The following is a 26,298-nucleotide window of genomic DNA, read 5'->3' on the forward strand; positions in this document are numbered from 1 at the left end:
GACCTGTTGATGGCCAGTTTGGCCAGGCCCAGGAGCAGAACCACGAGGAGATCTTCAGACCTGCCCTCCCTCCTCCGTACCAAAGATCAGGAGCGTGGGACTGAAGTGCAACCAAAAGCAGAGGAGGAGGTTTTTCAGAAAATCAAAAAGGGAGTGCAAACGCCCACACCCAATATACACATGGTCCACGGACTCCACAGTGCCACAGAACAAGCATTTGGGCTGTGAGTCCGTGAACCACCGCAATCTGCGGTTGCAGGGGACCGCTGTGTGCAGCACCCTCCACCCCAGATCCCCGAGAGAAAGGGGGAGGACTCCCGCGTAGAGAGCCCTCCAGTGGGGATCTCCACCGCCCGGTGGCAAATGGGCACGCCAAGGCGTGTCCGGACGGTGGATGAGGGAGAAGAGGTGGACGGTGTGCAGCAGCAGTCTGTACAGGGCCTGCCTTTTTACCCCCTGGAAGGGAACAAAATTAAATTTCCGGAGGCGGCTCAGGTTGTGGGGCACAGGCTCCCGCGGGAAGTACGGGACCTTGGGGCCAATGTGAAATTCCGTCCGGGCTGGGGTGAGCGCGGACGGGATCCCACCGCACACCTGAGCGTCCTCCAACTGGTGCACTACGTCGGGTCCGAGCACCGCCGTTTTAAGGCGTCGGATGGCGGTGGCCACGTACCGGACGTCTACCGCTGCCCTGCTCGCTATGTCCTATGGCAGCGTCCAGCCCAGGCCCCCGGCACCCAGCACATCCCCGACCCTGGTCACCCTCGCCGCCACGGCCCTCCCCTCCGACAGCCACTCGAACCCGCGAGTACGGAGGTGCGGATTCCTGAGCAACGGCTCCCTGACGACAGCCGCTACTCCAGCCGGAGGGTAGGCGCGGCGCGATTCGACCATGTTCCAAACAGTGATCAGGTCCTGGCAAACTGCACTCTTCAGTGCCTTAATCCAGTTGCAGTGCAGGTGATAACGATATACATTCAATGGCAAGTATATAGCTTAAGAGGTTCTGTAAATTACAAGCTGCTCAGTACACTATAGCTGAAAGGCCTTGTACAGTGGCCTTTCCTGACTCTCGGAAATCTCTTATGCTCCTTTGTTGGATCAAATGGAGCGTCATCTATTGCTTCATCTGAAAGGCAGCACCTTCTACAATGCAGCTATTCCTGTGTAAAGCACTGCAGTGTCAGCCTAGGTTACCTGGTGAAACCTCTGGAGCAGGATTTGAACCATCTTCCACAGCACATTTAGTTTTTGTGTTTAGTCAGCACCCCCAAAAACCACTCGCAAGCTGTGGGGGATTAACACTGACATTGTTGCATCCAGATGGTAGGGTAGACTGAGGGTTTAGGTCAGTGTCTGGCAATAGACTGAACAAATAGATAGCCATTTGGGTTCGTGGACTGAGCTAAAGACATTGGCTTCTTTTGGGGTGCAGTTTCATAATGGCCAGGAGACACTGTATCTCCACGAGTGAGTATTTCTCATGTGTAAAGCTGGATTGCTATCATTGATTAGATTAGATTAGATTCCCTACAGTATGGAAACAGGCCCTTCGGCCCAACAAGCCCACACTGATCCACTGAAGAGTAACCCACCCTGACCCATTCCCCTACCCTATATTTACCCCTGACTAACGCATCTAACACTATAGGCAATTTAGCCTGGCCAATTCACCTGACCTGCACATCTTTGGACTGTGGGAGGAAACCAGAGCACCCGGAGGAAACCCACACAGACACGGGGGGAATGTGCAAACTCCACACAGACAGTTGCCTGAGGTGGGACTTGAATCTGGGTCCCTGGACTGTGAAGCAGCAGTGCTAGCCACTGAGCCACTGTGCCACCCCAAATTGGCTGGATATTCAGCCACTAAATGCATCACAGGCTCTTCCTGACCTTAGTCTGTGGCCAGTGGCAGCAACTCAAGTGTTAGCCCATTTGTCGAGATGTTGAGTCATTTTCTTTGCTCACCTGGCAATTAACAGCTGAGGCTTAGCAGTCAGACAGTAATTGTCTGCTCAGTTCCTACAGTAACGGAACATCAATGCATGTACATTGGAATGTCCAGGCTGGGCATTCTGAACTGGATCTGCCATATAAATATTATGGCTCCAAAACCAGGCCAGAGACTAGGAATATTGCAGTGAGTAACTCACCTCCTAAATCCCTAAAGTCAAGATTAGAGTGGTGCTGAAAAGCACATTAGGTCAGGCAGCATCCAAGGAGCAGGAAAATCGATGTTTCGGGCAAAAGGCCTTCATCAGGAATGTTGATTGCTGCCTGACCTGCTGTGCTTTTCCAGCACCACTCTAATCTTGACTCTAATCCCCAGCATCTGCAGTACCCACCTCCCCCCTTCTGAATCCCTAAACCCTGTCCACAAACTACAAGACACTAGCCAGGAGTGTTAAAGAATACTCCCCACTTGTCTGGATGGGTACAGCTCCAACAACACTCAAGGACTTCATGCCATCTGGGATAAAGCAGCCCGCTTGATGGGCACCACATTCAAAAACATCCACTCCCTCCTCCACCAATGCTTAGTTGCAGCAGTGTGTACTACCTACAAGATGCACTGCAGAAATTCACCGAAGATCCTCAGGCAGCACTTTCCAAACTGGCAATCATTTCCATCTAGAAGGACAAAGCCAGCAGATACATGGGAACACCACCAACTTCAAGCTCCCGTCCAAGCCATTCACCATTCTGACTTGGAAATATATCACCGTTCCTTCAATGTCGCTGGGTCAAAATCCTGGAATTCCCTCTCCAACGGTATTGTGGGTTTACCTAAACTACGCAGACTACAGCGGTTTAAGAAGGCAGCTCAGCACCATCTTCTCAAGGACAACTAGGGATGAACGATAAATACTGGTTCAGCCAATGATGCTCGCATCCTGTAAATGGATAATAAAAAGAGTTCATTGTCCTTGGCAAGTCTGGCATCTACTGCCAAGCACCATGTCCATGTATTTGTCTCTGATGGACTGAAACATCCTCCAGATTCTTCACAGGAATGATACTAAGCAAGATTTGACACTGAGTCAGATAAGGAAAAAGTTTGGTGAAGGAAGTAAATTTTAAGGATTGTCTTAAAGGAGGAGAGGAAGAGGAAAGCAACGTTTTTGGGCAGTGGCACGTCTAATGCTCAGGGCCTAGGGAGCTGATGACTCAGCTTCCAGTGATTGGATGACTATACATATTTCAGAGGCCTGTCACGAGGAAGGAGGTTATAGAGTTAGGGAGAGGGAAGACCATCCATGGTGACCCCTTGTGAAGATGATGGTGAGCCATCAGTGGGCCACCACAGTCCATGTGGTGAAAGTGGTCCCACTGGACTGGGCTGGAGCTCTGAGAACTTGACCACAGAGCATGATAGTTGTGTGGCTTTGGAGGCTTGACCCTTCATGTGAAATATTTGAAATCCGTTGCTTGCGTTAACTGATGTTGTAACTTAAGCAGCTGTTGCAAACAAATTTTGAGGTTAGTGTTCTGATATCCATGAACAAGATCACATTATAGACTCTGATCACTCAGCTCCAGCCAATCAGGAACAGAAATAGGGTTCATCTTGGGGTTGCTAATCCTCCAGAATGTCGATTCTCCTGCTCCTCGGATGCTGCCTGACCTGCTGTGCTTTTCCAGCACCACACTCTCGCCTCCAAGAATGTCAAGTCACAGTTGCCCATGAACCTGCAAAAAGAATTGTTGGAGCATTAGGATTTTTCTTTTCTTCCTTTGAACACTTCTGCCTTTTTAAATAGTGAGAAGAAAAGGCTTTTTGATTGCCAGCCAAGAATTGGCCGATTGGGTCAAGAAGTGTCATTGAACCAATGGTGGGATAGCTGGACAAAGGAGGTCACATGATGAAAGTTTTGGGAATGAACTCACCCACAGTTGGCCACATTAGTTCCTGGTGCAGGTCTGAGTTGCCCTCTACAGCAAAGTACGTCACACAGTATCGTAGGGCATTGTGCACCTGGTATACTGTCGGTTCGCAAGAACGCGGTAGTTCCATTCTCGTGTAATCCTGTGTTATAAGAAAATAGCATAATAGCAGCACCATTTAAACTAATGGGGCTGGAATCGCATTATAACCAAGACACGCTTTAAAAATTTGCAATTCAGAATCAGTGTCCCCAAATTGTCAATTGCGAATTTGTGTTGATGAAATGCATGTCACAACAGAACGACCTGTTTTATCATTTGAGAAAGCAATATATTTAAGGAAAGATCCACCCTGTGTACATTTCAACTTACTGCAGTATTATAATCTAGAATTTCCTTCCTTCCTGCTTTTCTGCAAACAGACTTTTATTTGTGACTGGTGAGATACCCTGGTTTGAATCAGGCCTCAGTTATTTTTACCATTGTGCCTTTAAGAACTGCACAGTTAGCAGATGTCATGATGTTATTGTCGGCAGCTTTCATCAGCATCATTTAATCCCTGTGTAAATGTTCACATCTCAACGCTGGTCATGTGGAGCCTGCTTATTATTCTGTCAACTTGTCAAATGCCTGGTGGGATCCAGACAATTCTGTGTCCCCAGATTGTAGCTTTTCCGACTGAAATCCCATTGTACAAAAATGAAGGTCTCAAACCAACCAAGTTGTAATGTTAACTTGGCAAAATGTAACCAATTAACCTGTCAACGGCGTGACAATAGCCCACAACCATCAGTACAGGCCAGAACAGACAGAACTAAGCACAAGTCAAATGACATGTGGACAGTTATAAGAGAAAGTGTGCATTGTTTTAGTGTCTTCCTGCATCTCTTTGCAACGTGCCCAAAACGTTGAACTGCTTTTGGAATGTTGCTGAGCCAATTTATGGTAGAATATTTTGTACATGGCAAGATCCCATAATAATTGGGACAGTGATTAAGTTTCTGCTTCCAAGGCATTAACTGCAGAAGCAATCTCTTCCCTGGAACCATGGGAAGACACCTAAAGAGATGCAGAAATTCCATGATAAAGCATGAAATGCTAAGTGTTGGTGATTAAAAAGTTATGGTTTTTAACCGTTGATCAATGGCACTGCTGAAAAATGCACTAATTGAGTGCTAATGTTGTTGGTCTTAGTCTTACAAACTCTCGAGTTGAAAGGAAAACTGCCTTATCATGCAGGACTCCTGAAAATTTTAGTATGAAAGACAGGACTCCAAGTCTGAAAGGCTGAACATCTGGGTTCCTTTGTCTAGAAGAGCGAACATGTGTATGGCAGTCCAAAACTAGAAACCATAAACAGAAGACGGCTTCTACTAAATCCAATAGGGAATCCAGGAAAGAAATCTTTACCCAGAGCGTGGTTTGAATAGAGAACTCACTGACACATTGAAGAGCTGTTAATATTAATAGCTTTGATACATTTAAGTAGAAGCTGGCTCAGCATAGAAAACAGAAAGGAGTAGAAGGATATTGTCATAGGCACTGTGATGCCAACCACTGCCAACTTATTGTTGGTAGTTTGCTACTGCCGTCCTTTTTTCTTGACCATGTCTAAGGGCCTGCTTGTTTTACAGTAATAGAAGTGTATCATTAGTGAGTCTTAACAAGAAGAGGCATTTGTTTTGTCTACAGTGTATTATATGATTACAGTCAGGCGTAAGTTATATTGAGTTCAGATGAAAAGTGATCTGGGACATACTGCCAAACTGCTGTGTTTCTCCAGTACTCCCTGTTCTTATCCCAGATCTTCAGCATCCACAGTACGTTTTATCCTGCAAGTTACATTACTAAGTTAGATATTGTTGCTGCCTGACCTGTCTTGAGAAAGTCTTCACCTTCATCCCGACCAAAGTCCTGATTACATTATTAGGTTAGGTTAGGGCTTAATGCAGTCTTCAACATTTACCATTCCGGAACCATTACCATTTACAACATCTCTCCAAAAGTTATCATATCTACATTCATGTATATAATTACATTTACAACTGCTCTATCTTACCCAAACTCTCTGACTTCACAAATTCAGGTGATCTAGACGTTTTATAATTCTTCCAGAATGCAGTCTGTAAAGCCTCTTCATGCCAGAGGATCTTGTATTTTTTGGATGTCCTTCACTGAGGGTGTCATTCCTGCTGAACCTGATCGTTAGCCCATTGCCTTAACTGGAGGTCTCTGAGTTTCCTGATTTCGTTTTGCAACAGAACTCTTCACAGTGTTCCTGCCTTAGCCTTTCAAAGACAGCTTGACAAAAGAAAGCTAGAACTACTAGTTACACTGGTAAGGTGTCTATATTTGTGAAATGCTGTTGGTGTGAAATATTGTGCTTTCAGCCAGGTCAATCAATCTTTGCACTGGCCACACTTCAAGACAATAAAGGTAAGAGCATAGTCCTCGAGGACCATGGGTCTCTTGTTAAAGAGAGATAGGCCTCTGGTGGTGAGTTTACTGTGAGATTCACCATGCCACAAGTGAGGGGCAAGGTTAGGAAGACGGAACCTTCATGGTGACCTTAGCTAGTGCAGGAACTCAAACCTATTGATAATACATTCTCAGTCAGTTTCATTCTTGTTGAATTTGCTTGAGCCTATTTTGGCTTCCTGGACACTGAATCATGGAGTGATAGAGCTGTACAGCACGGAAACTGACCCTTCGCTGTAGCCCATCCATGCTGATCAGATATTTTAAGTTAATCTACTACCACTTGCCAGCACTTGGCCCATATTCCTCTAAACCTTTCCTATTTATATACCCATCCAGCCTTTTAGATGTTGTAATTGTACCAGCCTCCACCACTTCCTCTGGCAGCTCATTCCATACACGCATCACTCTCTGTGTGAAAAAATTGTCCCTAGGTCCCTCTTAAATCTTTCCCCTCTCACCTTAAACCCAAGTCTTTTAGTTTTGGACTTCCCCACCCCAGGGAAAAGACCTTGCCTATTCAACCTATCCATGCCCCTCATGATTTTATAAATTTCTATAAAGCCACCCTCAGCTCTGATGCTCCAGTGGATACAGAACTGACTCAAAGGTAGAAGACAACCTATTCAGCTTTTCTCTGTAGCTCAAACCCTCCAACCATGGGTGGCATGGTGGGACAATGGTCAGTACTGCTGTCTCACAGTGCCAGAGACCTGGTTCAATTCCCACCTCAGGCAACTGTCTGTGTGGAGTTTGCACATTCTCCCCATGTCTGTGTGGGTTTTCTCCGGGTGCTCTGGTTTCCTTCCACAGTCCAAAAATGTGCAGGTTAGGTGAATTGGCCATGCTAAATTGCCCATAGTGTTAGGTGAAGGGGTAAATGTAGGGGAATGCGTATGGGTGAGTTGCTCCTTGGAGGGTCGGTGTGGACTTGTTGGGCCGAAGGGCCTGTTTCCACACTGTAAGTAATCTAAACCCTGGCAACATCCTTGTAAATCTTTTCTGGACCCTTTCAGGCTTCACAACATCCTTCCTATAGCAGGGAGACAGAATTGAATGCAGTATTCCAATATGGCCTAAACAGTGTCTTGTATAGCTGCAGCATAACCTGGCAACTCCTATACTCAGTGCACTGACCAATAAAGGGAAGTGCACCAAATGCCTTCTTCAACATCCTGTATATCTGTGACTCCACTTTCAAGGAACTATGAACCTGCACTCCAAGATCTCTTTGTTCAGCAACATTCCTCAGCACCTTACCATTATGTGTATAAGTCCTGCCCTGATTTGCCTTTCCAAAATGCAGCACGTCGCATTTATCTAAATTAAACTCCATCTGCCACTCCTCGGCCCATTGGCCCATCTGATCAAGATCCAGTTGTACACTGAGGTAACCTTCTTTGCTGCCCACTACACCTCCAATTTTGGTACTATCTGCAAACTTACTAACCATGCCTCCTATATCCAGTGGAGGACCCAGCATCAATCCTTGTGGCACACCACTAGTCACAGGCCTCCAGTCTGAAAAGCAACCCTCCACCACCACCCTCTGTCTTCTACCTTCAGGCGAGTTCTGTATACAAATGGTTGGCTATCCCTGTATTCCATGTTATCTAATATTGTTAACTCATCTACCATGCGGAACATTGTCAAACGTCTTACTGAAGTCCACCTAGATCACACCCACTGCTCTGTATTCATCAGTCAGGTTCTACTCAGCTGAATGAAATGCATTTCTAATGCTATCTTATTTCATCTCAATACATTTTTTCATTGTCTTGGATTCATGAGTCTAGGAAGGCTGATGAAATGTTCTGTGCATTGTTCCTTGTCTGCTTGTCAACAACTTTTTGTCCCCAGATCTGAGAAGCTTGCCTTTGGCTTAACCTGATCCCTATTGATCTATTTAATATTCATTATAGCTATTGCAACTCCTACTACTTCAAGAAAGTGAGAGCAAGACATGCATGCTCATGGACGAGGTTCCCTGATTACAAATTACATGTGCTTTCTATTCTATCTGACACCTGGTATGCTGTAGTGTTGTTCTAATCTTGAGAGCTGTTCCACTTGGATCAGGCTGTAACTTCTGTTTATCTTCACCCATAGTAGAAGATCTGATAAGTCAGTGATACTCACCTTTTTGTCAAGCTCACAATTGTTGAGATACCCATTTACATAAAGAGGTTCTGTCAAATCTGGGCTAGTTGGATCTAATAAAAATCGAAAGAACTGAAAGTGCTGTAAATCAGACACCAAAGCCAAAATTGCTGGAAAAGCTCAGCAGGTCTGGCAGCATCTGTGAAGAGAAGTCAGCATTAAGGTGATCATCCCCCAGGTCATCGGATCCAAAACATTAACTCTGATTTCTCTTTACAGATGCTGCCAGATCTGCTGAGCTTTTCCAGCAACTTCGTTTTTTGTTGATTGGACTTAATGTTGACAGCTGTATGGATTTAATATCCTTGCATGAGCAGTTGTTTGACTTTATGGACAACTTCTGTACATTTTCTGGAAGTGACCTGTAGTTTTACAGATATATCATTTACATTAGCTGGACACGATATTGCCAGTGAGGCTTCATTGTTCCATTGTTGTGATACTGACTGTTAGTATCTGCTATTGAGTCTTTAATGTTTTTTACAACTCACAAACTGAATGAATTTTGTTGCTTTTCTGTACTAAAGTTATCCTTCTCGTCTTGGATTTTTCTGTGATTCTTCCTAATTTTTACTTCCAGTACAATCTGACTAGCTTTCTCAAAAGTCAATTGTCCTTTGGACTGTAATAAATCTGGCAAAGACTCATCTGTAATTCCAACAATAGTTCTGTCTCTCATGAAGCCTGATTTCAAAGTTGCGTAGACAGTTTTCCACTAACTTGTGGAGAACATTAATATCTGTAGTTTCCCTGATGCCGAACTCTTCCTTATGTTATGCTCTTTCAAGAGTTTTATTTGGTCTAAGATGAAAGTAATTGTTAAAATCTTGTAGATGTTTATCAAAATGATCCATTCTTTCATTAGTTTCTCTTATTTATTTCCCAAGTTGATTATTCATTCTTCTTACTTCGCAGCTTTTTAAAACTGTAGTATCTCAATGTTGTTTTAATTTTATTCACAAGTAAATTCTTATTTCTTCAATATAGCAGTGCTATTTTACTATCCTTTTCCAAAAGGTTTTAAACTCCAACATAGCAAAGTTATGTGTCTGTACTGCTTGCTGGTGGTTACCTGCATTTTTGCAGTCAAAATGGAGGTGCCTGACTATCTGCAGACAAAATGGAGGATTTCTGCCTATTGTGGACAAAAATGGACGATCTCCTGCCATTCACAGCCTCACAAACCACAGCCATCCTTTTCTACAACTTTCTCAAATAAAGCATGTTGCCTGCAGCCCTAATAAATTCTTCAGTCTGATTTGTGGTTTAAATTATGGTTCTCCTACTCTTACTGGAGTCTCTATAGCCTCCTTACTGTCCTTGACTGGATTCTGTTTTGGATTTTAGACTGTACTTTGTTTCCACATTTCAGGCTTCATGACTTTGCTGGGGCTGTTACCTCAGTTTAATTTAGCTCTATGCCCCATATTTTCACTACTATAGCCCTTGATTTGTGGCATCTACTTGTTATGATGGTACAGTCTTTGTGAGATGTAAGTATTACTTTTATAACATTGAAACTTTAAAGGGATTTTTAACTTTACTCATGTAGCTCAAATGCTTGCTAATTTCTTAAAGGATTGTCTAATCAGATTGTTCCTACCCATTCTCACTTCCCAATGGAATCGATAGCTGCAAGCTGTGACTAGCTTCTAGCTTCTACTTACTTATGTGCTTCTGAAGTGGAGGCTTTATCATTAAATGCTGTTTCTCCCTTGTCAGTCTTTTCTGCTGTTACAGCTGCTGACTGATATAAATAGTTCTTCAAGTGGTTAAGTTTTCAAAGTTGTAAATGTCCAGTCCTGCTCCTGGCTCCACTGAAATTCTTACGTTGTTACCTTGTAGTATTAACCAATGACACCTGCTGCTGATCACCATGTCACATATGTTGTGATGCCAGACTTGTGGTTGGGGTAGTTTGCTGCCACTATCCTCCTGCCATTGATCCAAGGGCCTGCTTGATAATGGCAGAGGTAAACCACTTGCATGTCTAATTAAAATAGGCTCTTGTCTTAAACAATATATAATTTATTGGATGATATCATTCAGGTTCAAGTTATATTGCTAAATTAGGTATTGTTATTAAGACCATTAGGAAACCATGGTCTTCACCCAACAAGATCCTAAAATGTTCTACCTTAACCCACCTAATTCTGTATGATGTTATCAAATTGCTGGGGCTTAATGCATTCTCCAAAACTAACCCTCTCACAACCAAATGCTTTCTACAACAGATGTGCTGGTGAGTTTCAATGAAGTAGAGTGGGAAGAGGTTTGTGTGGAATGGATGTGCTGGACCGAATGTGCTGAAAATTCAATATAGGTGCCTCACCATAACCTATCATGGTCTGGAAGGTTTGTGCGAAGCATACAGTGTGTGATAGACCAATTGAGCCAAATGCTCTCTTTCTGTGCTTTAGCTCCCTGTAATTCAGTGCAATTCAAATTTCTTCAAAGGCGTAGCGATTTTATGACTGGATTCCCTCATTGCTAGGATCTAAGCCATTTGTTTCTCAGCTGTGAGTCATTCCAAGATGTGTGAGTGGTAAGTCATGGAGCTGTACATCACTGTAAGTCATGCTTCCTGCCCAGCCAGTCTGACTCCAATGTTGGGGGAAGCTTTGCGACAGACAAACATTGCTAGGACTGTGTGAATGGGTCTATGAACCTAACCTGCCCAATGCCAGACCTAAAGTAGCAGACTGTGCAGAAATGCTGACAACGCTGGCTTTAGTCACATTCACTGCAGTGTTCTGAGCCACCTTAGGAGGCACTGTATTAGTGGGCAGCTTCATCATTGTTAACACCCCAGGTTAATATAGAAGGAGCACTGTACTGCCCGAGTGTTGAGAGATATTTAACTGACAGGCCTCTCAGGTAGATGTTAATGTTGTGTTAGGCGATGCATTAATGCAAGTCTTTCATTCTTTAAATTTACAGTATCAATTCTGATTCTGTAAGGTAGAAAGGACTCCATATTACAACAACATCATGCAAGGCTGAGCAGGTCGAAGTGGAGTTCTGTATGGTCAAAAAGATGTTCACTGGCACAGTGGCTCCATGATTAGCATTGCTGCTTCACAGTACCTGGAATTAAGTTCAATTCCATCCTCAGGCTACTATCTGTGTTGAGTTTGCGCATCCTCCCTGTGTCCACGTGGATTTCTTCTGGTTTCCTTCCACAGTCCAAAGATGTGCAGGTTAGGCGCATTGACCATACTAAACTGCCCATAGTGTCTAGGTGGATTCGCCATGGGAAATGCAGTGTTACAGGGATTGGGTAGGGGAGTGTGTCTGGATGGGATGCTCTTTGGAGGGTCTGTGTTGACTTGATGGGCTGAATGGCTTGCTTCGACACTTAGGGATTCTATGTTAGTTATATAGTTGTTTCTGAATCTTTTTGTGCTGCTATTTCTTAAACATCATCCGAACCCAAAGATAATAAAAACAGAAAGTACTGGAAAGCTCCTGTAAGTAAGGTAGCATCTGTGGAGGCCAGTAGAGGTTGGGGCCTATTTGTCCTTTGAGGTGGATAGTTCAAGTCAGGAAACATTTTCAATTCCACACACCCTCCTTTGTAAAAGAAAATGCCCCGCTACACATAGTTCTTGGTCTGACCGTGATATGATTTGGCTGTAAGCCCAAGGCATTAAAAGCATTTGCCCAGTGGGAATTCCTGTTTCGACAACTGAAGTACATTATTGACTTTGCTTGATTAGCATCTTAGTTATTCTTTTTAAGATCTCTTTTGTCAATGTCTCAATGTTTGTTTGAATAAGATTAGGAGGTGCCAAATATTTGAGGCCTCTATTATTGATACTTTAATGGTCTGTCTGAGTGACACTTTCATGGAGTTGTAGGAAATGTATTTAGAAAAGATTGTAAATGGGTGTTTTTTCTCTTCTGGCAGTTCCACATGTGTGATTGCTATACTATAGATTATTGGTCATACAGGCTTCAAATACCAGCTGAATGGATCAGGGGGTTGGTATGGAAGATTTAAGGGTCCATGGGAGAGTATGGATTTTTTATTCATTCCCAAAATATGGATAACATTGGCTACTTATCATTTATTGCCTAGTGGACAATTAAGAGTCAACCACATTTTCTATAGGTCTGGAGTCACATGTGTAGCAGCCCCGGTAAGGACAGCGGTTTCCTTCCCCAAGGTGTCTCTTCCTGACAATCAGCAATGGTTTCATGATTATCATCAGACTCTTGATTGCAGAATGTTATTGGGTTCATTCTGTTATGGCAGGAATTGAACTCAGGTCCCCAGAACATTAGAAACAAAAATTGCTGGAGAAACTCAGCAGGTCTGAGTGGAGAGAGAAACATAGTCAAAATGTTAGTTATTCTTTCTGTGTGATGGGTGCCCTGTGCTGTCTTCAGGATACAATAGACCTTTAGCTTAAACAGAAGCCCAGTCAAATCTCTCAAGTGAAGACACAACAACTGGACTCTGGGTAGAGCTGCTGTCACAGTGCAGGGCAACAGCAATCATCTGTCCCTCAACCCCACTACATTTCTGGGAGATTATTTTGTTACTGATTGATAGTCTGATGATACCAGGCCATTGTCCCTCTGCGTTGGCAGTGTGTTTGAATGGAAGGGGCATGGGCAAGAATTTTTTGAACTAACCATTTTTCCTGAATCCAGACGATGTGATCCATGAGTCATGTGACATTGGCTGGGTCCCACAAAAAATGCAGCAGGTTTAGATGATGCCTCCTGCCACTGTGGAGGTGGCCAAATTGGGATGGAAGATGCAAGCTCACTCTTAGCACTGAAAACTAGGATCACCGGACCAAAGTTTCAGGTCAATGACCTGCCTCAAAGTCTGTTTTTTAAAAAAAAGTTAAATATTAATTGAGATGAAATCGGAGCTGTTTCACATGACCTCCTTAAAGGAGAAAATCTCTGTTTTGTACATTTAAATTGAGCAATACAAACAGATGGGCTGTGAACTGAGGCTGTAACTATCAGAATTACGATCATACAGTCACTGATAGGCAGTACTGTTTGAGTAAAACAGAAGTGTAAGTATGTGTTATGTGTGAAAATTATATGCATTTTAGATATCCCAAAGACAGCACAGGGCACCCATCACACAGAAAGAATAACTAACATTTCGACTCCTTTATTCTTCCACCTCCACAACACTGCTGCAGTGAAATTCCCCTATAATTTTGACTTCCCTCCCATTCCTAATTTTAACAATTTGCACTTCAAATAACCAAAACCATTAACGTACACATTCACCAGCTGCTTTGCAGCTGCTCAGTCACTGACAACCACTGATAACTGATTTCCCCAGTGCCGCTGTGGTTCATCTATAGCTGCCATCCTAACAGTTCGGTAACTCGTAGCCACTTTGGGATAATTGTTTGGTACCTGTTCCTTTTAGACCAGCGTTGCTCATTACGATCTAAATGCTTAACAACTTGTGGCTGTTACCATATTCATTACAAGTTGTAAAATCTGTACAAGGAATGGTGTGCACTTGGTAACAAAATAATCTCCCAGAAATGTTAGTGGGGTTGAGGGACAGATGAGTGCTGTTGCCCTGCACTGTGACAGCAGCTCTACGTAGAGTCCAGTTGTTGTGTCTTCACTTGAGAGATTTGACTTGACTTCTGTTTAAGCTAAAGGTCTAATGTATGACTGCAGTGCTGTAGGAGTCATTTCAGCTACACACAGTCTTGGTTAGACCACATCTGCTTTCAGTTCTGGCTACCACTAGCGAGCGTAGATTAGCCATGGAGGGGTTGCAGCATAGATTTATCAGAATGATACCACAAGCCCAGAGGTTAAGCACAAAGAGAAGTTAAATAAACTATGAGAAAAGCAAAATACTGTGGACACTGGAGATCTGAAACAACAAAAAAGTAAGTGCTGCAGGAACTCAGCAGATTGGCTTTGGTGATGGCTGCAGCAATGTGGTTGATTCATAACTGGCTCCTGGGAAAGGATTGGCAATAAATTCTGACTTAGCCAGCGATAGCTTCATCCCATGAATGAATAAAAAAAGACAGAAGCAGAGTTAACGTTTCGAGTCCAGTGTGACTCTGCTTTGGAATTCCACTCTACAGATCTGAAGAAGTCACATCAGACTCAAAACATTAATGTATGAATGGATGATATGAATGAATGAATGATTTTTATTGTCACATATATTTTTCAGAGAGAAAAACAGTAGAATTAGCATTATTGTCACATGTACTCAAATGAGTACAGTGAAAAGTGTACAAATCAACATCTTTGCTACGGTGGTTAGATTAGATTTCCTACAGTTTGGAAACAGGCCCTTCTGCCCAACAAGTCCACACTGACCCTCTGAAGAGTAACCCACCCAGCTCATTCCCCTAACCTATATTTACCCCTGACTAACACACCTAACACTATGGGCAATTTATCATGGCCAATTCACCTGACCTGCACATCTTTGAATTGTGGAAAGAAACCGGAGCACCCAGAGGAAACCCACATAGACACGGAGAGAATGTACAAACTCCACGCAGGCAGTCGCCCAAGGTAGGAATTGAACTCAGGTCCCTGGCGCTGCGAGGCAGCAGTGCTAACCACCTGAGCCACCGTGGTCTTCCAAGCTTTTCCATTGTTGCCATGATCTGGCGCCATTTTGAATAGTTTTAAGGATGAAAAACAAAAAGAAAGATGTGGCTTAAAGAGATAGATGTTGCCAGACCTGCTGAATTCATCCAGCACTTTCTGTTTCTATAAATGAACTGGGGTTTTTAACTGAAATTTAGAACGTTAACATAGGAACAGGAGTTGGCCATGTAACTCTCTAAGCCTGTTCTGTGATATGATAATTTAATAGTTGTTTACAAGACAATTATAGGAACAGATAAGCTGGATTGATAGAAACAATCTCTGCCAGTTTAGGAATCTCGAATTAGAATGGTTGAAAATAAAGTCAGAGCCAGATTTTCAGGAGTGAAATTAGAAATCACTTCTTCACATAAAAGCTTGTTTGAAACCCTCTTCTGCAAACACAATTGGTGCCAAATTAATTGTTAATTTTGAAAATGTGATTCATTGAATTGTATTAGCCAGAGGTATTAAGTGATATGAAAGGCCACAAATCAGACATTATCTTATTAAATGACAGAAGAAACCCAAGAAGCATAATGGCTGAGTTCTGTTGCTATGAGACGCCAGCCTAGATAATCTGTGAAATGGATTGTAAACACATAACTGTCTGACTCACAGTCGGGTGTGTTAACACTGAGCCACAGTCAACAACTTAAGAGGGTAATTGTTGTTGATTTCCCACCAAGAGGCCAGGCTCGAGGGGAGCATGGGTCAAATGAATTAGGGGCAGGCATAGGCCATTCTAAAGCTCATGGCTGATCTGATTGCAACTTCAGTTCCACAGTCTTGCCTGCCTCCAATAGTTATTGTCTCCCTTGAGATTAAAAACTACACTGACATGGCCTTGTTTTGACCTGTATTCCCTTATCGTGAAGCTTCTGAGCTAAGGGAGGAAGAGCGCACGATTACCTGACATGATATTACTAAACCAAAATTCAGTCAGGAAAATGTACACTGCATTTATTTACATAGACTTTCCATATTTTCACTTTGAAAAATGGCAACCAGTAGAGTTCATTGACAACCATTCTCAATGCTCATAGTTTGTTAGTGAGCGTGCTGTTTTATAGCAGGTGCTAATTTACTCTAACCTTAATGCAATGTGCAGTTGAATGTGGTAAATGCTTGTCAAGCTGTGACTTTAACCAATCAGAAAGACTCCTCTTGCGTTTTAAAACGCTCATTGTTTCTGATTAACTTCAGGCCCAACTCAGGAAGCCAAAGAGAAAAACAAATCTGAGGGTTTGGGGGAATTGGCCGAGAATAGACTTGATCACCAACAAAAGTTGTGCGCCATTGACCGGCATGTCTTAGCGCTGGAAACCATTTTCATTTTAGTCCCACGTCATCGTTAGAATCCTGGTTGGGATCTTCCCATTCTAGTTTCCACGAAGAACTACTCAGTGATCTTCTGAGCATCAGGCAGCTGATTGGTTGTGACTCAATTTCTACAGGAATTATGGCCCCAGATGAGGAGGCTTCGTTTGCTTGGAGCGTTTGGCCAATCAGAAGCAGATGGCGCGGTGGTGGAGGGCATGGCTGTTGCTGGGAAAACTGTCCCCAGATCCCCCCATACCCCACGCCTAGGATGGAGGATTGTAGATGGGGGAATATGGAGGGGTGGGGGTGGGGGTGGGGGTGTTTCTAGGGTTGGGGAGATGGGGGAGCGTGGATGTTCAAAATGAGGGCACTAGACTCAGTCTCTTGGCTTTGTGGAACTTAATGCAGATCAAGGAACAAAGCCTACATAAACTGACCTCCTGCTCAAACTGGTTTCCCAGTAGTGTAGCCCGATGGTGCCCCCTCTGCCTCACCTAAAGCTGAAATAATTGCAACCCACCCAAAATATCTAACAAACAAATCCAAAGCACTTCTTACTTTTACAAGAGTATATTACATATACATGAGGCACTTCCTCTCCACAGATGCTGCCAGACCTGCTGAGTTTCTCTGGCAGTTTCTGGTTTTGATACTTCCTGGTATTCCAGTCAATATTTATCCCTCAGTCAACATCCCAAAAAATATAGATTGTGTTTGGTCATTATTGTAATGCTGTCAGTGGGAGGCTATCTGTGCTCAAATCCTGCTTTTCTACATTACAACAGGGACTAAATTTCAAAAGTATTTCATCATTTGTAAAATGCTTTGTTCATGTAAATGCAACATATTTTCCTTCTCTCAGTAAACCTTACACCAAGGTCATGCGTTGAGTTGGGTCCTTTAGACTGTAGCTTATCAGGATGCATGATCTCGCATTGTGTAATTATTAATGATAAATGGATTATGATTTGGAACAATATGATAACAAGTAGGCTTCAGTGTGTCCTCTCCCTAACAGATTACCTTGTCAGATTCACTAATTCAGTGTCAACCATTTGACACCCTTCTGTCAGAGAGAATTGCAAAACAAACAAACAAAGCTCTGCAGCCCAGCAAAGAGAAGCTTCAGAATGTATCTCTCATATCTGAAAGGTGACTTTGTGGATGGCTCAGTTGGTAAAAGCACAGGCTATAGTAGGACTTATGCATAAAGACCAGTGCCATTAACTCTGAGTTGATAGCACCCTCACCTCTCATACTGAACCATATGCATTCAGTGCCTCTCCAAAGCTTGAGCATGAACGTTGGACTGATCCTGATATGTGACTGATGCACTGCTATTGGCGTTATTGCCTTTCAGTTATTTGGGACATTAGACTGTGTGCTAGATTAATGTAAAAGCTCCCACTGGCACGGTTAAGAAAAGAGCTGGGAGTTCCCTTTGCTGTCCTCAGAACCACAGGAATGTCATATTGTGGAAGGAGGACATTCAGCCCCTCATATCTGCACTGTGCCCAGGCCAATAATTATTTCTCAACTAACCTCACAAACACAGTCTGGCCATTATCATAGTGCTGTTTGTGAGAGCTTGCTGTGTGCAAATTGATCCCTATGTTTCCTATGTTACAAGAGTGACTGCACTTCAAAAGTACTTAGTTGGCTGTAAAATGCCTTATGATGCCCTGAGGTTGTGCAAGGTGCTATGTGAATGCAATTTCAACGTGGTCCCTGCTTTAACCCATAGTCTGTGTTTGATGATTAGAACTTGGTTGTTCTCCATCCTGGGACTCAAAAAGATTTGGAAAAGCAGTCAATATTTTTGATTCTTGGTCCCAGCAATTTTGAGTCAGTTATCTAAGGAATGATGTACTAACATTGAAGGCAGTCTGGAGAATGTTCACTGGGCTGATACCAGGCGTGGAAGGAATGCTTATGAAGAGAGGTTAAGTATGTCAGACCTGGAATATAGAAGAATTAGAGGTGACCTTATTGAAACATACAGTGTTCTCAAAGGATTTGACAGGATAAATGCAGAAAGGTTTTTTCCCCTTCTGGGAGAGTCTAGGAACAGAGGGAATAATCTCAGGGTAAGGATTCCCCCATTTATGACAGAGATTAGGAGGAAGTTCTTCACTCAGAGGGTTGTAAATCCATGGAATTCTTCATCCCTGAAGGCTGTTGAGACTGGGTCATTAACTATATTCAAGGCTGAGATAGATTTTTAATCAGTAAGGGGATCAAAGGTTATGGGGAAAAGGCAGGAAATTGGAGTTGAGGATTATCAGATCAGCATTGATCTCAATGAATGCTGGAGCAGCCACCAAGGGCTGAATGGCCTACTTGTGTCCTTATGTCTTATGGTCTTAACCCCTGTGCAGGAAAGGGGATGGATTTAGAAAGCCCAGTTGTGCAGGCCTTTGGGAGAGATCACTTTGCTAACTATAAAAGAGAATTAGGCACTTCCTTGCATTCACAACACAAAACTCCTGAACTTTTATTTTGGAATGTGCATGCAACTTTGGGATTTGGGGCGCGATTGTGTAGATTGGCAGCTGGTATTGGATCCCAATAAGTCTGTGTGATGTTGCTACTCCTTTTCAGTGCAGCTGTTTAATGAAGATGTGCCAAGTTTCAAATAGGATGGTAAGGAGGTTTGCACAAAGCCCCCTGATGTGTCACAGCCATGGGTTAAAGGAGAAAACGGAAGACCCCATTATGGGGTGGGTGTCTCCTTCTTTCAAGGACTGGAGCCTATAGTTAGAGCATATTGTTAGAACAGAGCAGAGTTTTACTCAACATCCAAACCATGGCACACCTAACCTTGTGATACTCGTTCCTGAGATGGGTGCGTCAGAAAAAAAAAATACTAACATTAGGGTGGCATGGTGGCTCAGTGGTTAGCACTGCTGCCTCACAGTGCAAGACCCCTGGTTTGATTCCACCCTCGGCTGACTGTCTGTGTGGAGTTTGCACATTCTCCCTATATCTGTGTGGGTTTCCTCCGGGTGCTCTGGTCTCCTCCCACAGCCCAAAGATATGCAGGTTAGGTAGATTGGCGATGCAAAATTGCTCAGTGTCAAGAAATGTGAAGCCTAGGTGGATAAGCCATGGGAAATGCAGGGTTAAAGGGATAGATTAGGGAGTTGGGTCTGGCTGGGAAGCTCTTCAGAGGGCTGTGTGGACTTGTTGAGCTGAATGGCCTGCTTCCACGCTGTAGGGAAAAAGCATCTTGATTTGTGAGGGTGAGGTTAGAGGTTCAGGTTTATGATGCTGGATTAGTAATGTAGTGTATGAGAGCCCATTGTGACAAATCCTGAGATGAGGACATCACCATGGCGATTGCTTTTGTGCTGGGGAAACGTCCAACTGGTCAGCCATTGGAACTAATGAAGCTCCAAGCTTTACCCCCTGTTTAACTTTTCATTCCCTCAGGGCATCCTGGGGGCATAAGTAAAGCCTTTCCAGTGCTGCATGACACAGGATGTTGCTGGGGTTTTGAGGGAGAGGCTGAATAGGCTGGGGCTGTTTTCCCTGGAGTGTTGGAGGCTGAGGGGTGACCTTATAGAGGTTTATAAAGTCATGAGGGGACGGATAGGGTGAATAGCTAAGGTCTTTTCCCCAGGGTGGGGGAGTCCAAAACTAGAAGGCAAAGGTTTAAGGTGAGAGGGGCAAGATTTAAAAGGGGTCTATGGGATAACTTTTTCACACAGGGGGTGGTGCGTGTTTGGATCGAGCTGCCAGAGGGAGTGGTGGAAGCTGATACAATTACAACATTTAAAAGCCATCTGGATGGATATATGAATAGGATGGGTTTAGAGGGATGTGGGCCAAATGCTGGTAAATGGAAATAAATTTAATTAGGAAATCTGGACGAGTTGGGTGTGTTACCGTGATGTACAAATCTATTACGCACTAGGAACAGTTTTATAAGAAAAACATGGTAATGGCTGCTCACATTAAAGAAGTGTTAGAGTGAACACAATGAGACAGCAGTGCACACTGAACAGAGAAATAATTATTTGCAAAGAAACAAAGGTGTGGGCAAAGAAAATACTGTGAGAAAGTCGTGGTGTCAACACCTCTAGGCTACACCAGTGGGGTTCAAGTGTTTTACAATATGAAGAAAAGATTCATTTTGGAAAAATGTAAAGCCTTTTAAGCAGATTATTGTACATAGGATGGTGGAGTTTTGAAAGTGAAGAAAGAGAGCAAGATAAAGGTGTGGCCTGAGACAGCAGTCTCCCAATGTGAAGCAAGGAGACAAGCTCTCATGGGGAATCTGTAGGTGAGGGCAGGAATTTATATCGAACTGTGGATCCATGCCACAGAATTATAAGTATTAGGGCCCACAACCCCCTCCCTGGGATATTAATGTACTTGTACATTTGTCCTACATCTGCTTAGGCAAAAATTTTAACCCTTCCCTGCTAAACACCATCCTGCTAAGGAGGGCTTTCAGACAAATGTGCTCAGCCAAAGCAGAATTGCAGGCTGCTTCAGCACAGAAAGGGTTAATCAGTTTGTCCCTTTTTAACAATAGAGAGCTGCCTGTTGTCAGCTTTATAACAAACATTATTTATGCATATTAAAAATGACAAACATCCATACTTCATAATGATCCACAGAGTGGTGCTGACATCATCGAGACAAGCTAGGGAACAATCACCCCAATAAGCAATTAAAATGCATATCAGCAAGGACCCATCAGGTTTCATTTCCACACTAATTTATCTTGGTAAATAGACAACGGATGTCCCTCATTCATCAAGATGATAAAATTATGCAAATGATAAATGAGTTTATAGATAGCTTCACCGCGTCTTGTTGTAATGGATGATTCGATGTAGATGATAGTTCTGTCATGCACAACCCAGGCGACTTTCTCTCTCCCTCTCTCTCGCTCTCACTTAGGTGACAGTCTTACTAAACATAAATAATTATTTACTGAAGACAGGGCTGCTAATTTAGGGCAATGTTTTTGTGTGTTTTTAATCGTCCCTTAACGTGCTGCTGAGAGAAGACAGAAGCTGTTATTCCTGGTTAAACACAGTTATTGGGGAAGGGAAAGCATTGTGTCTGCTGGTTCCTTGTGACTCTTTGAGATTAAACAGACACCACACCGCAGATTTTGTTCCCAGGACTACACCATTGTACTCTTGCCGATGGTTTTGTATAAATGCCTAATGCAGTGGTGCCAAAGCTTTCTCTCTCTGTCTCTCTCTCTCTCTCTATCTCTCTATCTCCTTCTCTCTCTCTCTCCCTGTTATTTCAACCGAAGACCCAATGGTCAATATGAGTTAAAATAGTGGGTAAAAACAATCTGCCACAAGAGTGCAATTGCGTCCTAGGTCTGTAATCTCAGACACTATGCTCTGGTTGAGATGTTACCTGCAATTCCTTAATCTTCTTAAACAAAGCATCTTCTTAATGTTTGTGAAAAGGAGGAATTTCTTCTTTCAGAGGGTTGTGAGTCTTTAGAAACCCTTGCCACAGAGAGCTGTTGGAGTGGAGTCCTTCTGTGTAGTTAAGGCTGAGATAGATAGAGTCTTGGTCAGTCAGGGAATCAAGGGTTATGATGCAAGGGCAGAAATGTAGAAGGTGAGGAGTATTGGATCAGCCAATGATCCTACGGAATGTCAGAACAGGCTGTAGGGGCCATATGGTCTGTTCCTATGTCTTATGGACTAATCGAGGTGTTCTAATCTAGATGTTCAAAATTACTAGGGCATTGAAGAAAGGGGCAAGTGTCCTCTGGTGGGGTTGGGAGATCAAGGAGAAAGGATACTTAGCTTAAAAAGCCGGAACTCTATCTCCTCAGCAACTGTTGAGACTAGGGCTCAATTGAAAATTTCATAATTGAGACTAATTGATGTTGTACAAGTTATTTAACTCAGAGCAATAAAAGAATGCTGCTAGGTTTTAGATGTCTAATGGGTTTTATTCAAAGTGCTTTAAAGTGTCTGCTTCATGCTTTTAGCTCTTTGCTCCCACAGTTTATTACTTCTGTCTGTGTCCACACCCATGGTTCACTTCAGCACAGTGAGCATTAATAGTAAACAGACTCTCACACTCAAATAGAGAACAGTTGAACACTGTAGCAAATGTCTATTTGGCAAGGGTTATTAAACTTCCCTGAACTGGTATATAGAGGTAAGACACAGATTAGCCATGATCCAAACAGATTGCAAAACTAATCCTGAATGGCCTCCTTTTTCTATGTTTCTTGTGGAGGTCCAATAGATGTTTTAAAAATCAGGTAGGGTTCCGATGCAACAACCAGGATAAGAATTTCTTCTGAGGTTGGGGGAATCAATGACAAGGAGAAATCAGTTTTTTTTTTGTTTAGTCGTTCAAGGAATGTGGATGTCATTCACAAGGCCAATGCTTGTTGCCCAATTGCCTTTGAGAAGGCGGTGATGAGTTACCATAAGATGGTGTCAAACGAGCCTTGGCAAGTTGGTTGAGTGCATCTTTGAAATGAGGAGTGATGAAGGACTAACCAATTTTGCAATGAAACAGTTCCACCATCCTCCCCACAGGGGGCTGTGTCCAGAGGTCAACTGGAAAATTCCAGTCAACCTCAGACACTGAGCTTTAATAGGCCTTTCAAATTAACAATTGACAAATCCCCAATTTTAATGACACCACAACTGATGCTATGCCTTTAGCTGTCCTGATCTAAAACTCAAGAATTTCTTGCCTATTTCTCTCTGCCTCACTACTTCATCTTCCTCTTTTCAGATAGTCCTTAGAAACTATGTAGTGTAGATGGTAGTGTAGATGAGCAGAGAGATCTCAGTGTCCATGTACATAGATCCCTCAAAGTTGCCATCCAGGTTGATAAGGCTGTTAAGAAGGCATTCGATGTGTGAGCTTTTATGAGTAGAGAGATGGAGTTTCGGAACCATGAAGTCATGCTGCACCTCTACAAAACTCTGGTGTGGCCGCACTTGGAGTATTGCGCGCACTTCTGGTCACTGCATTATAGGAAGGATATGGAAGTTTTGGAAAGGGTTCAGAAGACATTTTACCAGGATGTTGCCTGGTATGGAGGAAAGGTCTTATGAGGAAAGGTTGAGGGACTTGAAGCTGTGTCCGTTAGAGAGAAAGTTGAGAGGTGACTTAATTGAGACACATAAAATAATCAGAGGGTTAGATAGTTTAGACAGTGAGAGCCTTTTTCCTAGGGTGGTGATGGATAGCACAAGGGGGCATAGCTTCAAATTGAGGGGTGATAGGTATAGGACAGATGTCAGAGGTGGTTTTTTTACTCAGAGAGTTGTAGAAGTGTGGAATGTACTGGCTGCAACAGTTGTAGACTCGCCAACTTTATGGGCATTTTAATGGTCATTGGATAGGCATATGTATGAGAATAGAATATAGATTAATTGGGCTTCAGATTGGTTCCACAGGGCAGCGCAACATTGAGGGCCAAAAGGCCTGTACTGTGCTGTAATGTTCAATGTTCTAAACCTTTGGTCATCCCATGTGACTTAATGCCAGTTTTTGTTTTATAATGCTTCTGTGTAGCTCCTTAAATTGTGCTATGAGTTAAAGGTGCTATATAAATATAAATTGTCCTTAGTGTTGAATCAATCATAGTTCATGGAGGAGTGTTCCGTACTCCTACCACATTGTGCCTGGAAATATTTCAGATTTCTGTCTTCAAAGATCTGGCTTTAACATTTAGACCGTGGGCCAGAGATTTAGAGAAATCTCTCAATGTAGGTTGGTTTCCACCATAACTAGTTGGTGTTCGACATTTTGGGGACATCAGAGTGATAAAAAAAAGTGCCATTTCAATGCAAATACTTTTTCCCTTGCCTTTGATATTTGTTGATTTGTTTGAATCATGTAGATCTGAAAGTTCAAATTTTTCATACCCTTGGTGGAGGAATGTGTGATCAGAAACCTGAAACGATTTAGTATCAGCAACTTGAAATGTTTGCAGGTTGGCGGAGTCATTAAGTTAAACTTTACATCTGGTCCCTGTAGCTCCAAAGAGCTAACTGTTGAATAAAGGTAAACATCTTGTTTAGTGGAGTTGCATTTTGGGGAATTTAGATAGGGACGTGAGGAAACAGAGAGGAATAGACAGATATATTGGTTGAATTAGATAAAATGGGGTTGGAGGAAGCTTGTGTGCAGTATAAACACTAGTACGGGCCAAATAGACTGCTTTTGTGTTTGTACTCCTGAATAAGTGATATAAGGAGATGTCTTTGTTGCTTCGCATTTCTCTTGAATTGAACAGGTTAATTAATTGATGTTGGAGTGTGATTAACTGAAAAATATTGTTTATTCTAGTGAGCTGTGAGCATATCCTTTGAAAGGCCAATGCAGACATTTCCTATTTGTTGAACATTTGAACAATCTACAGACTTTCTTGATTGAGCCATGATTCTTGGTTTTCTTTTGTTCATTTGTGGGATGTGAGTTGTTGGCTGGGCCAGCATTTGTTGCCTGTTGCCCCTTGAGAAGGTGGTGGTGAGCTGCCTCCTTGAACCATTGCAGTTAACCTGTTCCTTTGGGAACAATTTCTTATCCATTTCATGATTTACTCACAACGTTTGGTGAAATTAGATTAGATTAGATTACTTACAGTGTGGAAACAGGCCCTTCGGCCCAACAAGTCCACACCGCCCCGCCGAAGCGCAACCCACCCATACCCCTACATTTACCCCTTACCGAACACTACGGGCAATTTAGCATGGCCAATTCACCTGACCTGCACATCTTTGGACTGTGGGAGGAAACCGGAGCACCCGGAGGAAACCCACGCAGACACGGGGAGAACGTGCAAACTCCACACAGTCAGTCGCCTGAGGCGGGACTTGAACCCGGGTCTCTAGCGCTGTGCCACCGTGCCGCCCACATAGACCTTCCTTTGAAACATTACCTAAAACCCTTTTGAAAGTCAAATATTTTGTTTATTCTTGCATAGAACATGTTTATTCTTGCACTGTGTAGCTTACTCATTCCCAATTGCCCTTGAGAAGATTGTTTTCACTGGCAGGTGAAACTAGAACAAGGGGACATAGCCTCACAATCAGAGGGAACAGATTTACGACTGAGTTGAGGAGGAACATCTTCACCCAAAGGGTTTTAAATCTATAGAATTCACTGCCCAGTGAAGCAGTTGAGGCTACCTCATTGAATGCTTTTAAGGCAAAGTTAGATTTTGAGCAATAAAGAAATTAAGGGTTATGGTGAGAGGGCGGGTAAATGGAGCTGAGTCCACAAAAAGATCAGCCATGATCTTATTGAATGGCGGAGCAGGCTCGATGGGCCAAACGGCCTACTCCTGCTCCTCGTTCTTATGTTCTTCTGTTTCTTAAGATGGTGGTGAGCTGTCTTCCTGAGCAGCAGATGTCCATGGGCTGTAGGTGCTGTTAAGGAGGCACTTCCAGGATTTTGACCCAGCGATAGTGAAGGAACAGCACCAAGGTTCAACGTTGAGATGGTGTGTGACTTAGAGGTGGTGTTGTTTCCATGTATCGGTATTCCATGGAGGGGGTAGATTGGAGACTGGAGAGGAGAGTTTAAAATACTCACGTGTGGAGGTAACAAAGACTCAGGCAAGAGTTTCAAGCAGCAGATCAGCTAGGGTGGGGGAGAGGAGACTTCTGATCGATGTTCACTCTAGGCCTCACAGCTATTTTGAGGTTCCAAACACAATGATCATGGGATCATAAGTGATAGGATCAGAATTCAGGCATTCAGCCTGATAGACAATGCCAAGGCATTGACGTCTGGTTACCCTGATTAGGGACCTCCGACATTTGTGCACCAAAAAAGAGAATAAGTGGGAGTATTGATTGTGATGTTCTGGAATTG

The 26,298-nt window shown here is 43.1% G+C and overlaps 1 protein-coding gene across 2 annotated transcripts in view; it reads left to right on the plus strand.

The window, feature by feature from the left end:
• Positions 1 to 26,298, plus strand: part of LOC122565413 (CUGBP Elav-like family member 4) — a 475,156-nt gene that overhangs the window by 406,923 nt on the left and 41,935 nt on the right. The window lies entirely within an intron of this gene.

The sequence above is a fragment of the Chiloscyllium plagiosum genome, unplaced genomic scaffold, assembly GCF_037043375.1.
Source record: "Chiloscyllium plagiosum isolate Xiang-an unplaced genomic scaffold, Cpla_swu_hap1 HiC_scaffold_28, whole genome shotgun sequence".
Classification (NCBI taxonomy): Eukaryota; Metazoa; Chordata; class Chondrichthyes; order Orectolobiformes; family Hemiscylliidae; genus Chiloscyllium; species Chiloscyllium plagiosum.